The sequence below is a fragment of the Petaurus breviceps genome, unplaced genomic scaffold, assembly GCF_028583685.1.
Source record: "Petaurus breviceps papuanus isolate PSGF00001 unplaced genomic scaffold, PetGlider_PUasm1.0 551, whole genome shotgun sequence".
In the NCBI taxonomy this organism is placed as follows: Eukaryota; Metazoa; Chordata; class Mammalia; order Diprotodontia; family Petauridae; genus Petaurus; species Petaurus breviceps.
This window is the reverse complement of record NW_027186372.1, coordinates 12,194,341-12,207,725: the sequence shown is the minus strand read 5'-3', so window position 1 is coordinate 12,207,725 and position 13,385 is coordinate 12,194,341. Positions and strand designations below refer to the sequence as shown.

General features: G+C 40.7%; 1 protein-coding gene across 1 annotated transcript in view; it reads right to left on the bottom strand.

The window, feature by feature from the left end:
* SLIT3 (slit guidance ligand 3) overlaps positions 1-13,385 on the bottom strand; it is an 818,102-nt gene that overhangs the window by 343,618 nt on the left and 461,099 nt on the right. The gene's annotated exons all lie outside the window — the stretch shown is intronic.

The window sequence follows — 13,385 nt, the reverse complement described above, 5'->3', positions numbered from 1 at the left end:
ATGCAGGGCTTATCTGGAAATCCTAGAGTGCAGGCCCATTTCTCAAAGGATGTGGAAACTCTGGAGAAGAACATTACAGAGAAAGGTTGGGGTTATCCTAAGGAGCCTTCAATGATACATCTAAACTTACATCTAAAACTCTCATGGGACAGTGCAGAAGGAATACATCATAAGGGAAGCTAGGTGGAGTAATAGACAGTGAACCAGAGCTCAAATCTGACCTCAGAAAATTACTGACTGTGTCACCTTGAGCAAGTCACTTAACCCCTGTTTGTCTCAGGTTCCTCATTTGTATTATGGGGATAATAATCTCCTGGGGTTGTTGTGAAGATCAAATGAGATCATAAATAGCACAATGCCTGGCATGTAGTAAGGGCTACAAAAATGTTTACCTATTCCTGAGTTCAAATTTGGCCTCAGACATTTACTAACTTCATGACCCTGGGCAAGTCACTTAACTTCTCTGTCACTTGTCTGACTCAGTACCTACTCCCTCTACTTATAAGTAAAAGTGCTTTGCAAACTTAAGTAACTGCTACATCATAAGTGTCTTATGATGGGACTGGGATCAGATTTCATTGATAAAGGGAATTCCAAATATAAAGAAAATCCCCTTACCAATGGAAGTCTCTACTTTCTCTGCAACATATAATCTAAGAGAAAGGCCTAGAGCAGTGAGAATAACTTGCCCAGGGAGGGTCATAGCCAATACTATGGTAGTCATAGTATTACATAATACAGTCAGAAGGGGAGACTGGAATACAGGTCTTCCTGTATTCTCTCTGCTAACACCATATAAATGCAATGTATTATAGAAATGCATATATCCTCTCTAATACTAATATAGGATTCATGATATATGATGTCCCGCAAGGCTATGAATGCATTTTCATCACTATCTTTGCTTCAAATCTCCTCCTTACCACTGCAGACAAACACCTTGTTTTAGTGTTTCAACTAGAATGGGTGCTGGAGGGCAGCGCTCAAAACAGACAGACAACAAACAAGAAAACTGCTGACGATTTCTTTAGTGCCATAAACTCTGTTCTAACTAAACTCCTTGGTGAGTCCCTCCACAGTAAGTAATTCAATAAACAAAGCCATTTACTCACAGTTTTAGCCCAATGTCCTCTGTGGCCCAGCACACTCTCACTGAAGGCTCACTTTGTTATGTACAGTCCCCATCCTAGAACTAATCTTTTTATAATGAACTTAATCCAGTTAGCTCCCTAGAATGGCCACATGTCAAAGTAATTGGATAACAGCCTGAGATTTTGTAATTATTTCGCTATTCAACACAGTCCGGCTTTGAGTCATACACTCCCCAACAACTTCTAAGATGAGGAGGCTGCCACCGAAGGGGACAGATGCAGGTGAGTTTGACCTTCAGAGTTTGACCTAGGGTGGTGGAACAGGACCTCAAATCCCCAGGCTTCTCTTGAGCTCCTGCCCAGTGGGAGATATGTCTCTTCCAATGGGTCACTCTTTCGAGTAAAGAAAACCAGGCTTCTAAGGGAGTCCACACTGCCAGGAAGAATAATTAACCCAGTTGAGAAAATTGTTTTAAAAAGTCATTCAGCTGCAATAATTTGGCATTCAAAGTGTGCTCTGGTTCCCCTCTCATTTTTTAATTCCTACTCTCCCTCCTAAAAATTTCACACCCTCCTCCTCAGCTTTTCCTGTTATAGACTCAGAAAACAAACACATCCAGGTTCCTTTCCTTAACCTAAACACAAAGCCTCTGTCTACAAGCAGCTATGAGAGGGAAAACTGGAGTCAGTGAGGTGGTGTAGAAACAAAAGATCTCTATAATTAAAGAAACAAGCCAATTTCAAACATTTTTCATAAAATCTAGTGACTCTGGAGATCGTTGACTCCAAACCATTCATTTTACAGATGGGAAAAATGAAGGTCTAGAAAGGCAAACTCATTTGTCCAAGGTCAAAAGTCTGAGATGTCAGCCGAGCTCAGTGGGTGTCTTGGACTGCAAATTCAGCATTCTTTCCCCCTCTGCCTCTCTCTTCTCTTAGCCCCCATTCTCTCTCATTTTAGGTTCCCATGCTTATTGTTGGATTTACTGGAACTGGTTATCAGGTTTAGGATAACTTCCAGGCTCCGTTTAAATGATATTTTCTCCATAAAGTCCTCTGTTCCCTCTCCCCCACCCAGCTGGAAATCATCATTCCCTTTTCTGAATTAACAGAGCATTTCTTGTTGCATTTTCATTATATTATAATTATTTTTGCCTATGTCTTATCTCACTCTAATATACTGAGTCGCTAGGCCTAGTTGAGCTATATTCCTGGGTACTGTATGAACTGGTAAATAATAACGATAATAATAATAATAGTTTTTAAAGTTTACAAAGCCATTTAAAAATATTATCTCATCTTATCCTCACAATATTTCTGGGAGATAGATGCCATCATTATTGCCTCCATTTTACTGAGGCAGATAGCAGTTAAGTGACTTGCCCAGGGTCACAGAGCTAGTGTGTGAGGCCAGATTTGAACTCAAGTTTTTCCTGACTCCAGGTGTAGTATTTTATCTCCTTTGCCACCTCAATGATCTTTGAAATATCATGGAGAACAAGATAGACACAACACCACTGGAGAAAGGAAAACATCCTGATTTTCATAAAAAGAGTGAGAGTAGACTCTGTAACAAACTATTGACTTCTTTCTATTTTAGGAAGCACTCTACAACACATTAGTAATGGGATGGTTAGTGAATAGCTAGAAAGGAAGGCATGATCATCAAGTCAATTGGCTTCAACAAGTACAGATCAAGCTGGAGTCATTTCCTTTCCTCTTTTGACAGTTACTAGACTGGTAGGTCAGAGGAATGCTATAGAAATAGTTTATTTATATTTTCACAATTTAGTTGACAAAGCCATTCTGTTCTTGGGGATGAGATGGTGGGAAAGATAATAGCATAGTTAGCTGTATTCAGAATTGGTTGAATGGTTGGACCCAAAGAGCAGTGGTCAATGGTTCATTACTGTTTCAATGTCAAGGTAAAAGGAAGTTTCCAGTGGAGTGTACCAGAGACCTCAACTTAGCTCAATTCTGTTCAACATTTTTTTTTTTAATAAAAGAGGCTCATTGAACTTAAAGACAACACCAAGCTAGGAAGGCTAGATAACACAATGGGTAACAAAGTCAGTATCCAGAGATGTTGATGTGTTAGGAAAGTGGCTGCCAAAATGCTAATGTGATTTTTTTTCATATAATAAGATGAAATTGGAAAGAAATAAACTTGAACTTTTACATTTGAGTTTTTTTAAAAATCAACTGTACAAGTAAATAAATATTAGTGGTGTAGCTAGCAACAACTCATCCAAGAAAGATCTTTGGAGTTCTAATAGAATGAAAGCTTAATGTGAGTCCACAGGGTTACATGGTAGCCAAAAAGGCAAATGAGATCTGAAATGTAATTTAGAGGCCTAGTGTCCAGGCTTAGGGAAGTATCAAACCACATCTGGTTTACTGCTGTCTATTCTGGGTACCATGGTTTAGGAAAGATTATTGATGAACTGGGAAACATCCATGAGGGCAATTAAAATGGTAGACAGTGATGGATCTCAAGATTATGACACAAGAGGATTTCCTGAAGGAACTCAGGATGTGTACCTTGGGAAAAAAAACAATGATGATGACAGCTATAGTGTTTGAAGGTTTGCAAAGCATTTTGCAAACATCTCATTCCATCTTCACAATATCCCTGGGAGGTAGGTGTGCTGTAATTATCCCTATTTCACCAATGAGGAAACTGAGGTAAGCAGTGGGCTAAGTGACTTGCCCAGGGTTATAGAGTTAGTAAGTGTCTGGAGTGGCATTTGAATTCCGATTTCCCTGAGGGCTCTACTCACTATGCCACCCATCTGCCTCTTAAAGAATAAAAGGTAAGAGAATAAAAAAATAAGTACATGATAATTGTCTTCAAATATTTGAAGGGCTTTTATATGGAAGAGCAATTGGAACTGGTTTTCTCTTTGTTATATCTGCAGGGTAGAAGTTACAGAGGAACAGATGAGGTTTAGTGTAAGGAAAAACTTCTTAATATTTAGAGCTACTCTAAAGTAGAATGAGCTGCCCTGGGAGGAGATGGTTTTCCCTTCACTAGAGGCCTCTGAACAATGGCTCAATGACCAGCTGTGACTTGGATTTGAGGGCTTCTTGATCCCTTCCAAGTCACTGGGCATGTGATATGAATGTGAAATAAAAAGTTCCTAAAAAAAGGAGTAGATCTCTAAAGCACCTTTAAGTTGTAAATTTTCTGATCCTAAGCAAAGTTATCCTGACCAGAAACCCTTATCTTTCCCATTCATACTCACCTATAATTTTAAGAATTAAAAATTTATTTCTGAAATCTATCTACAAATATTTTTCCAGAACAAATGAGTGCTTTTATGGATGGCCATGTTGAATTGTTTTCAATGTTTAATTCAGTAATCCCAAATATCTGGGTTCTAAGAAAGCTATAAAGCTATCAGGGACTGCCAAGTCAATAAATCTAGCAAATCATAGAATTTCTGACACATCATCCCTCTAACCTTACCCCAACCCCACCCACAATTGTTAATCTTTCAACACCTGATTCATACAGGTCATTTGTCTGCTTGATGGTACTGTGAAGAGAACTAGGTCTGTAGTCAGGAAGACCAGGGATAAAATACAAATTCCTTATCCTGGTATTTAAGGCTCCACATAGTCGAACCGCAGCAGAGCCTTCTACATTACTCTCCTTCACATACCCAGTGGGATTAGACTACTTACTATTCTTTGAACTTAACATGTGTTCTCCCACCTCTATACACAATCTGCTTCCATGTCTGGAATGCATAACTTCCTCACCTCCAGCTTTCATTGTCTTTAGCTTCCTTCAAGGCTCAACTCAGGTATTATTTCCTCCACAAAACCTTCCCCGACATTATGTTTAATCCCTCCTTAAATATTTCTAGACCTCTTTGTCTTAACTTTCTTTTGGGGGGGGGGGGTTGGGATGGAGGGACATTCCCTCTCCTATTATATGTATCTGGGTTCACGTTGAATCCCCTTACTAGAATGCTTTGTTTCTGTATCTATTGTGTCTAACACAGTTCCTTGCACATAAGAGGCATTTCATAATTACTGGTAATTACTACTATATTCTAGTACTGAAGGGCTGTCATGTGTAAGAAGATCAGACTTGTTTTGCTCAGCCCCCAGAATGCAGAACTAGAGGTAGTAACAATAATAGTTGGCAGTTGCAGAGAGGGGCAGATTTTGGTTGGATATAAGGAAAAACTTCCTAACAGATGGTACCACACAAAAATTGAATAGACTTCTTTGTTAGGTAGTGAGCTCCCCATCACTAGAGGTTTCAAACAGAAGTTAGATGTTTTGTTTTTTTTTTTAAAGCAACTGGGGTTAAGCAACTTGCTCAAGGCTACATGGCCAGTTATTTCTGGGTGTGGTGCTAAGGGTCTGAGCCCAAATTCGATCCCCAGGTCATCCCGACACTGGAGCCAGTGCTCTTACCTGCTGTGCTACCTGGCCACCCCTAGAAGTTAGATGTCTACCTGTCAGGGATATCACAGAGGGGACTCTTGTAAATTCTATGATTTGCTAGGTTTATTGACTTGGGAGTCCCTGATAGCTTTATAGCTTTCTTAGAACCCAGATATTTGGGATTACTGAATTAAACATTGAAAACAACTCGACATGGCCATTCGTAAAAGTGCTCATTTGTTCTGGAAAAATATTTGTAGATAGATGTCAGAAATAAATTTTTAATTCTTAAAATTATAGGTGAGTATGAATGGGAAAGATAAGGGTTCCTGGTCAGGAAAACTTTGCTTAGGATCAGAAAATTTACAACTTTAAAGGGGCTTTCGAGATCTACTCCTTTGTAAGGAACTTTTTATTTTAAACTACTTTTGGGGTAATATTTAAAATGAAAAAAGGTTTCTAACCTTGAAAAAAAATTACATAGGGAATATAACATTTCAGTGTACACAAAAGCACCTACTATATCCTCTATACCTATTCGGTGCTAGAATTTCAAATACAATAGTGAGGGTCCCTTCATTTAAGGAACTTGTATTTTACTGAATAGGTTTTCAAATAAGAAAACATAATACACATCCATATAGAGAGTAAATGCATAGTGATTTGGAGGCAAAGTTTGAGCTAAACTATACAGGGAGCCAGAAATGAGAAGGGAAGGCATTCCAGACACGGGAAATAGTCTAGGCAAAGGTATAAGGGCAGGAGATTGAACAAAGTATATGGGCATCAGCAAGATACCAATGTGACTGGAAGTAACATAATCAGCCTGGAAAAGTGGACTGGAGTCAGACCAGCTTTAAATGCTAAAGAGAGAAATTTGTATTTTATCTGAAAGGCAATGAATGGGGAGCCATTGAAGGGTAAGGTCATGGCAGAGTTACAGCCATGTTTTAGGAATATCAATTTGGAAAGCAAAACCTGGGGGTTGAATGGCTTGCCAAAGTCTATATTGGTAGTAAAGGGAAGAAGTGGGATTTCCAAGCAAGTTCTTTTAACTCCAAATCCAGTGCCCTTGGCAACATGGCAGATCTCCATTGCTGCTAGCTCTCTCTGTTAGGATTTGGTGTCCAGGCTTAAAGTCTGGAACACTGATATTTACTCTCTCTGGGATTGATCATGGAGTTGGTCAAGCTATGGCAAAATCTGGCTCGCATTACCTGCTCACACTCACATGGGATGAATTTGTATAAGAAAACCCACTTAAAACAACAATGACAACAACTGTGCAGTGAGAAAGCTCTCTTTCTGGTAGGGAAGCCCATTCAAGAAGTAAAGTTAAGCTTAGAAATCCTTCTGATGGGTGTTGACATATGGAATCAGGACAAGCAAGCTACCTTTAGGCATTGGCCCACCCATGATGCCTGAATGCCCTTGTTCTGCATCCCTTTTCCCTCCAAGACCATTCTGGAGACACACATTGATTCTCATCTCTCACTTCTCTTTTTAATCTAAAAGTCTTCTTTCAGTCATTCTGATTTGATGAACATTTACATTAAAAAGTCCCTATGGATTTCAGGGATGCTATCTCTTTAAAGATATTAAAGACGTGATTGTCTCCAGTTTTGGAGACAGCACCTTTACTTCTGATGTGAAGAAAACATCTGAGACAGTAGCTCTGTGTAGACATAGCCAGAATTCTATGGGAAAGAGGTTTTGTTCCTTTCATGCTCCCTAGGCCAGCTACCTGACTTGACTTCCCTGTGGATTCCTTTTGATTTCTTTTAGGTCTAGGGTAGGGGTAGGAAATCTGCAGCCTTGGGCTCATGGCCCTCTAGGGCCTCAAGTGTGGCTCTTTGACTGAATCCAAATTTCACAAAACAAATTCCCTTAATAAAAGGATTTGTTCAATAAAACCTGGACTCAATCAAAAGGTCACATCCAATGACTTAGAAGGTCACATGTGGCCACAGTCTAAGCATAAAAAAGCCACTCCCCCACCTTTATTAAATCTAGCCTTTTTAGAAAATGGCTAGATTTTACTATTAAAGATGCCTTGGTATCTTAGACTGTCAGGATGGTGTGATGGAAGGACCAGTACATCTCTGGAGTCCTAAGATCTCTTACTGAATCTCAACTCTAATGTTTAACACCTTTCGCGACCATGGGCAAGTTTCTTCCACTCTCTGAGACTCAGTTTCCTCAGGTATAAAAGGAATATCAAGCTAGATGATTTCTAAGGTCCCTTCCAACTCTTAATCTTATAATCCTTTCCAGCTTTTGTGGGCACTCCCCCCAAATCCTTGTAATGCCCTTCAATCCCTGCCCCCAAATCACATTCCCCTGGCACTGCACCTGTAGCCTCATAGAAGAGAGATATTGATGCCTTACTGCTGTTCTGGCTTCAGTTCTCCCAACATGCTGGTTCTTTGAGCCCAGGAATCAATCCCTGCCTCGGAACCGAGGGATCCCGTGGGGACGGAATCATTCTGTTGCTCAGTTGTTGAAAGCCCCAGTGTAAGTCAGTGTTGTTGGGCTGTGCGAAATTTAGGCTGATGTCCCCCAACTGAACAGTCAAACAAGATGCACCAGCCCCATGGGATAGATTCTGGGGAGGGGTTTTTAATAGCCAAATAAGTGCTAGCTCAGGTTGGTTCATGTAGTGCAACACTGACATCCAGGGGAAAGGCTGGGTGATCACAGGTGCTTTTCTCTTTTGGATTTCTTCTTCTCCCATGGTGTTGGGGCTGCTTTCTGGCCATGCTAGAGCTGAGGACACTGGAGAGCTTTACACTAGATTAATCTTGGGGCTCTCTGGCCATCCCTGGGAAGTACCCTGAGACCCCAGAGCTGTCTTTACTATTCAGCTGATGTGGGGACAGGATCCTGCCAGATCTTCCAGCTATACTGCCCATGCTCAAATACACACACTCCTCAGGTTGGGTCACGGGTTTAAAGGACCTAGCAAATCCATCGTGGAATGAACGTGCAGGGCAACTGATGCTGCTAATTCCCACCCTTATGGCATATCTTCTCTCCTGTTGATATTCCTGGAATAAGAAATAGCCCATGCCTGGCCTACAAGGTAGGCTCCCCTGGCTCGTGGGGGAGTTTTCAAGGTAAATAGTTAAAGGATCAAGTTGCTTAGGAAACTGCTTGGTCTCTACTCTGTGATCTTTCCTTTTGTTTGATCTGTATAATATCCAATGAGAGACATGCACAGGCAGAGGATACACACACACACACACACACACACACACTTCAGCATCTATACCAAGAGATCTCAACCTGGCATTTCAGGAGATTCATGAACTTTGATGCGACAAAAAATGATATTATAATTTTCACTGAGCTCTTGTTGAAATTTAGCATTTCCTTTAATTATTTAAAAATATTATTCTGAGAAGGGGCCCAAAGGCTTCCCCAAAGGAATCCATTACACAAAAACACTTAGGAATCCTTGGGCTAGCCTAGTCCCCTCTAGAACAAGGGCTCTTAACCTGGAGTGTGTGAACTTAAAAAACAACAACAAAAAACTATTGATAACTATTTCAATATAACTGGTTTCCTTTGTACTCCTATGCATTTTATGCACTTAGAAATATTCCAAGAAGGGGACTATAGGCTTCACCAAAGGTCAAAGGGTTCCATGACACACTCAAAAATGTAAAGAACTCCTCATTTAGGCACAGCAGAAGTATAACATTTCCATATATACACTTCTTTTTTTTTTCTTTTGAGGGGCAATTGGGGTTAAGTGACTTGCCCAAGGTCACACGGCTAGTTTTTGTGTTAAGTGTCTGAGGCCAGATTTGAACTCAGGTCCTCCTGACTCCAGGGCCTCCAGTGCTCTATTCACTGCACCACCTGGCCGCCCCTCACATATACACTTTTACAACAGTTGATACAAATGGTCCAACCAGTGAAATACGATTTCTCTGTTGCCACAACCATATTCTAGAGGGTCCTCGATGGTGAACTCTTCCTTCATCACCCACAATTTCTTTTTTTCCCCTTTTTTAATAAGTTTTCAATTTTCTCTCCTTCCCTTCCCTTTCCCCCTCCTTCCCCAAGGTGGCATTCATTCTAACATGGGCTCTACACATACATTCCGATTAAACACATTTTCATATTAGTCATGTTGCATAGAAGAATTATAACAAATGGGAAAAACCATGGGAAAGAAAACAAAACATAACGAAACAAAAGAGAAAATAATCTGCTTCATTCTGCATTCCAGTTCCATAATTCTTTCCCTGGATGTGGATGGCATCTTCCATCATGAGTCCTTTGGAAATGTTTTAGGTCCTTGCATTGCTGAGAGATAAGTCTACCAAAATGAGTCCTCACACACTGTGGCAGTGACTGTGTTTAATATTCTCCTGGTTCTGCTCACTTCACTCAGCATCAGTTCATTTAAGTCTTTTCAGATTTTTCTGAAGTTCGCCTGTTCATTTCTTATAGCACAATAGTATTCCATTACATTCATATGCCACAACTCGCTCAGCCATTCCCCAATTGATGGGCATTCTCTCGACTTCTAATTGTTGGCCACCACGAAAAGAGTTGCTATAAATATTTTTGTACATGTGGATCCTTTTCTCATTTTTATGATCTCTTTGGGATACAGCCCTAGAAGTGGTGTTGTTGAATGCCCACAATTTCTAAATAAGAAGTTTAATGGCTATGAATTTCCTTTACATCAGCAAAAGGCCAAGGCCAAGTCTGGTAAAATCTTAGGGTAGAACCCAGGAATTTTAGCTGCTAAAGTTCTCTCTTGTGAGAGTCTTTATCTCTCGTAAAAGCTCATCTGGGGAGTATATGGATCCTTGAAGATCTCTCTGCCCATGACTAGGCTTCTTTCCTTTGTCCTGTACTACATTCTTTGACCAGAAGGTGGTAAGGAATTGACCGGTACACTCCTTGCCCAGTTGTCCAAGTGTTCAGTATTTAGGAACAAAGGAAAATCAAAAGAGGGGTTATGCTAGGGGTAGGTAATTATATTCCCAGACTGTTGCCTACTAGACAGCTGGGTTTTTTCTCAGAAGGCTAGCTGATGAGTCCTTTGTGATATCAAACTCAAACAACAGGTGCCTGGCTTTTCCTAGGCCAATGTGGTTGAATCCTTCCTCGCTTACCACATCTGGAGATGGGGTCATGTGAACATCCACAGGCAGGGCCAAAGAGAAAAGGGATAATAGTATGGGCCAATCTAAAAGGTGTTAGCTCTTTCTCAGGGGAAGAGAAACCCAAACTCTTTCAGCAGAGTAAACAGTTTAAATAAAAGTAGTTATATATGCTACAAAAGAACTTTTCTGGATGGAAATTAGAAGGCTTGGGTTCGAGTCTGAACTCTGTGAAAAACTAGCATTTGGCTTCTCTGGGATCTCCCTTATCTCCCCTTCAAAATGAGAAAGTTGGGCTAGATGATCTCTACTTCTCTTTCTAGTTGTCCAGTCAAGACAAGCTCATAAGAATTTATTAAGTACTTACAATGTTCAAGGCACTGTGCAAAGTGCTGGGAATACAGGTATTAGCAGAAAAAAAGACAATCCCTGCCTTTGGGGAGCTTACATTCTAAGGGAAGAAGACAACACATTAAAGGAAACCAGGAATGAGGAGGAGGGGAGAGACAATACCTGGGGTGGGGGGCAATGGGGCATGACAGGGGAAGTTTTGACAGACAAGAGTGGGGCCTGGAAAGGAATCAAGACATGGCGGGCCTGGGTACTTGCCTTAAAATAGAGCTTCTGGGAGGAGCCGGGCAATCAGATGAAGGGGCCACAAGGATAGAATGATATACTTGGAGTGTGAGAAATCCAGGGGTGCAGTGAACTTCCAGGATGAGGAGGCTTTCTTTAGAAATTCTCTAAACTGATGAGCGGCAAAATCCCTTCAAACAAGCAAATTCTAAGTGCTGGTTTATTGTTGTTCCTGTCTGACTTTGTAGGATCCCATTTGGGTTTCTTTTGACAAAGATACTGGAGTAGTTTGCCATTTCCTTCTCAAACTCATTTTACAGATGAGGAAACTGAGGCAAAAGAGTCAAGTGACTTGCCCAGGGTCACACAGCTAGTAAATGTCTGAGACTACATTTGAACTCAGGTCCTTTTGACTCCAGCACCAGTGCCCTATGCACCTAGCTGCCCCACAACCAGTATCTTTCAATCAGACTCAGTGCTGGTACTTAACCTGAATGTGTAAACTCTTCAATATTAGGCCTGATTTTATGATTACACAAAAGGGAAGGTTTTTTTGTTTGTTTTTTGTCTCCTTCCCTTTAGCTACTTGCTATGGTAGCTTCTTGAGTGTCTCTGAAAGAGAAGATTGTGGAGAAGGAATAGTAAACCTAATATACAATGTCTTCTGAGGACAGGTCAAGGTAGGAAATGGATTTAAATTGCAGCAGATCACCAAAGGTTAACCAGGAAAGAATACTACTTGGGCTGAAAGGCTGTGAAACATGAGGAACACATTTTCAGTGGAGGTATTGGGTTGTAAACTCTTAATTAGAGATTTAAAAAAAACATTTGGTAAGAAATTGGAATAACTTTGGGGTGGCTAGGTGGCACAGTGAATAGAGCACCAGCCCTCGAGTCAGGAGGACCTGATTTCAAATCTGGCCTCAGACACGTAACACAAAAACTAGCCGTGTGACCTTGGGCAAGTCACTTAACCCCAATTGCCCTCCAAAAAAAAAATTGAAATAATTTAGCTGTAGCAATATGACCTCAATAATTCCCAACCAGAGGATTGTCTCTAGAATGTTCTAATTACAAGCATATTAGTATGGCACAGTAATAATATTAATTATTCATTGCTATTTCTCCTAAGTGACATTTCATCTTCCTTCATTTCTGTATCTTTGCACAGCTTAGAATATACTCCCTCTGTACTTAGAATTCCTCAGTTCCCCTGAAACTCACCTAAAATGCTACTTCCTATGTACAGCCTTTCTATCTGCCATCTTCCCCCCCCCCCAGTTGCTAGTGCCCCCCCTGGGCTTGTATGGTAATAGGAACATTAGGATCAGATAACTGATTGTTGGAAGAGGCCTTAAAGCGAGAATTCTTAACCTGAGGTCCACAAACATGCCAGTGGTCCTGGATTTCAGGGGGTCCGCCAACTTGAATGGAAAAAAATAGATCTTTATTTTCACTAACCTCTAACTGAAATTTAGTATTTCTATTACTTAAAAACATTCTGAGAAGGGGTCTACAGTCTTCACCAGACTGCCAAAGGAATTCATTCAAAGGAACTCAAGAAGTTTAAGAATTTCTTTAGAGGATGCCCAGTCCACCTCTTCATTCTAGAGATGAGAGAACTGAGCCCCCAAATGACTTGACAGATAGTAAGAGCTGGGATTACAACTGGGTTTTCTGACTCCAGATCAAGTCTTCTTTCTAATACACTATGCTGCAAAAGGGCTTTAAGAAAATTCACATGAAAACTCCTCAGATTCTAAGCAAAATGAGCTGTATGGAGAGATAGAAGACTAACCCCACCCTTGGTTAAACTTACCAACTGAGCTCTCCTTTGGAAGAACCAAGGCCCCGTTTTCATGGGTTTTACAGAGGAAGTGGGTCTCTTCACTAAGGGGGATCATATTTATCGAGAGGCAAGACTCACAACTTTGGCCTACTTAGTGTCTCTGCATCCCCAAGAGATCCTGATATGAGGCACCATCAAAGAAAGACAATGTGAGTGGTACAAAAAGAGGAAAAAAGCTCAACCCATGTGCTCTGAAGTATTAGGCCATTTGAGGGGCAGAAAAAGCCAACCTTAGGGAAATGTCATTTGAAAAATCTACTTGATATTCTTGCAGCTGAAAAAACCAACTCCACCACCACCACCCCCAACAGCATTATCTCTCTTGGTTCTTACCATCCTTTCCAA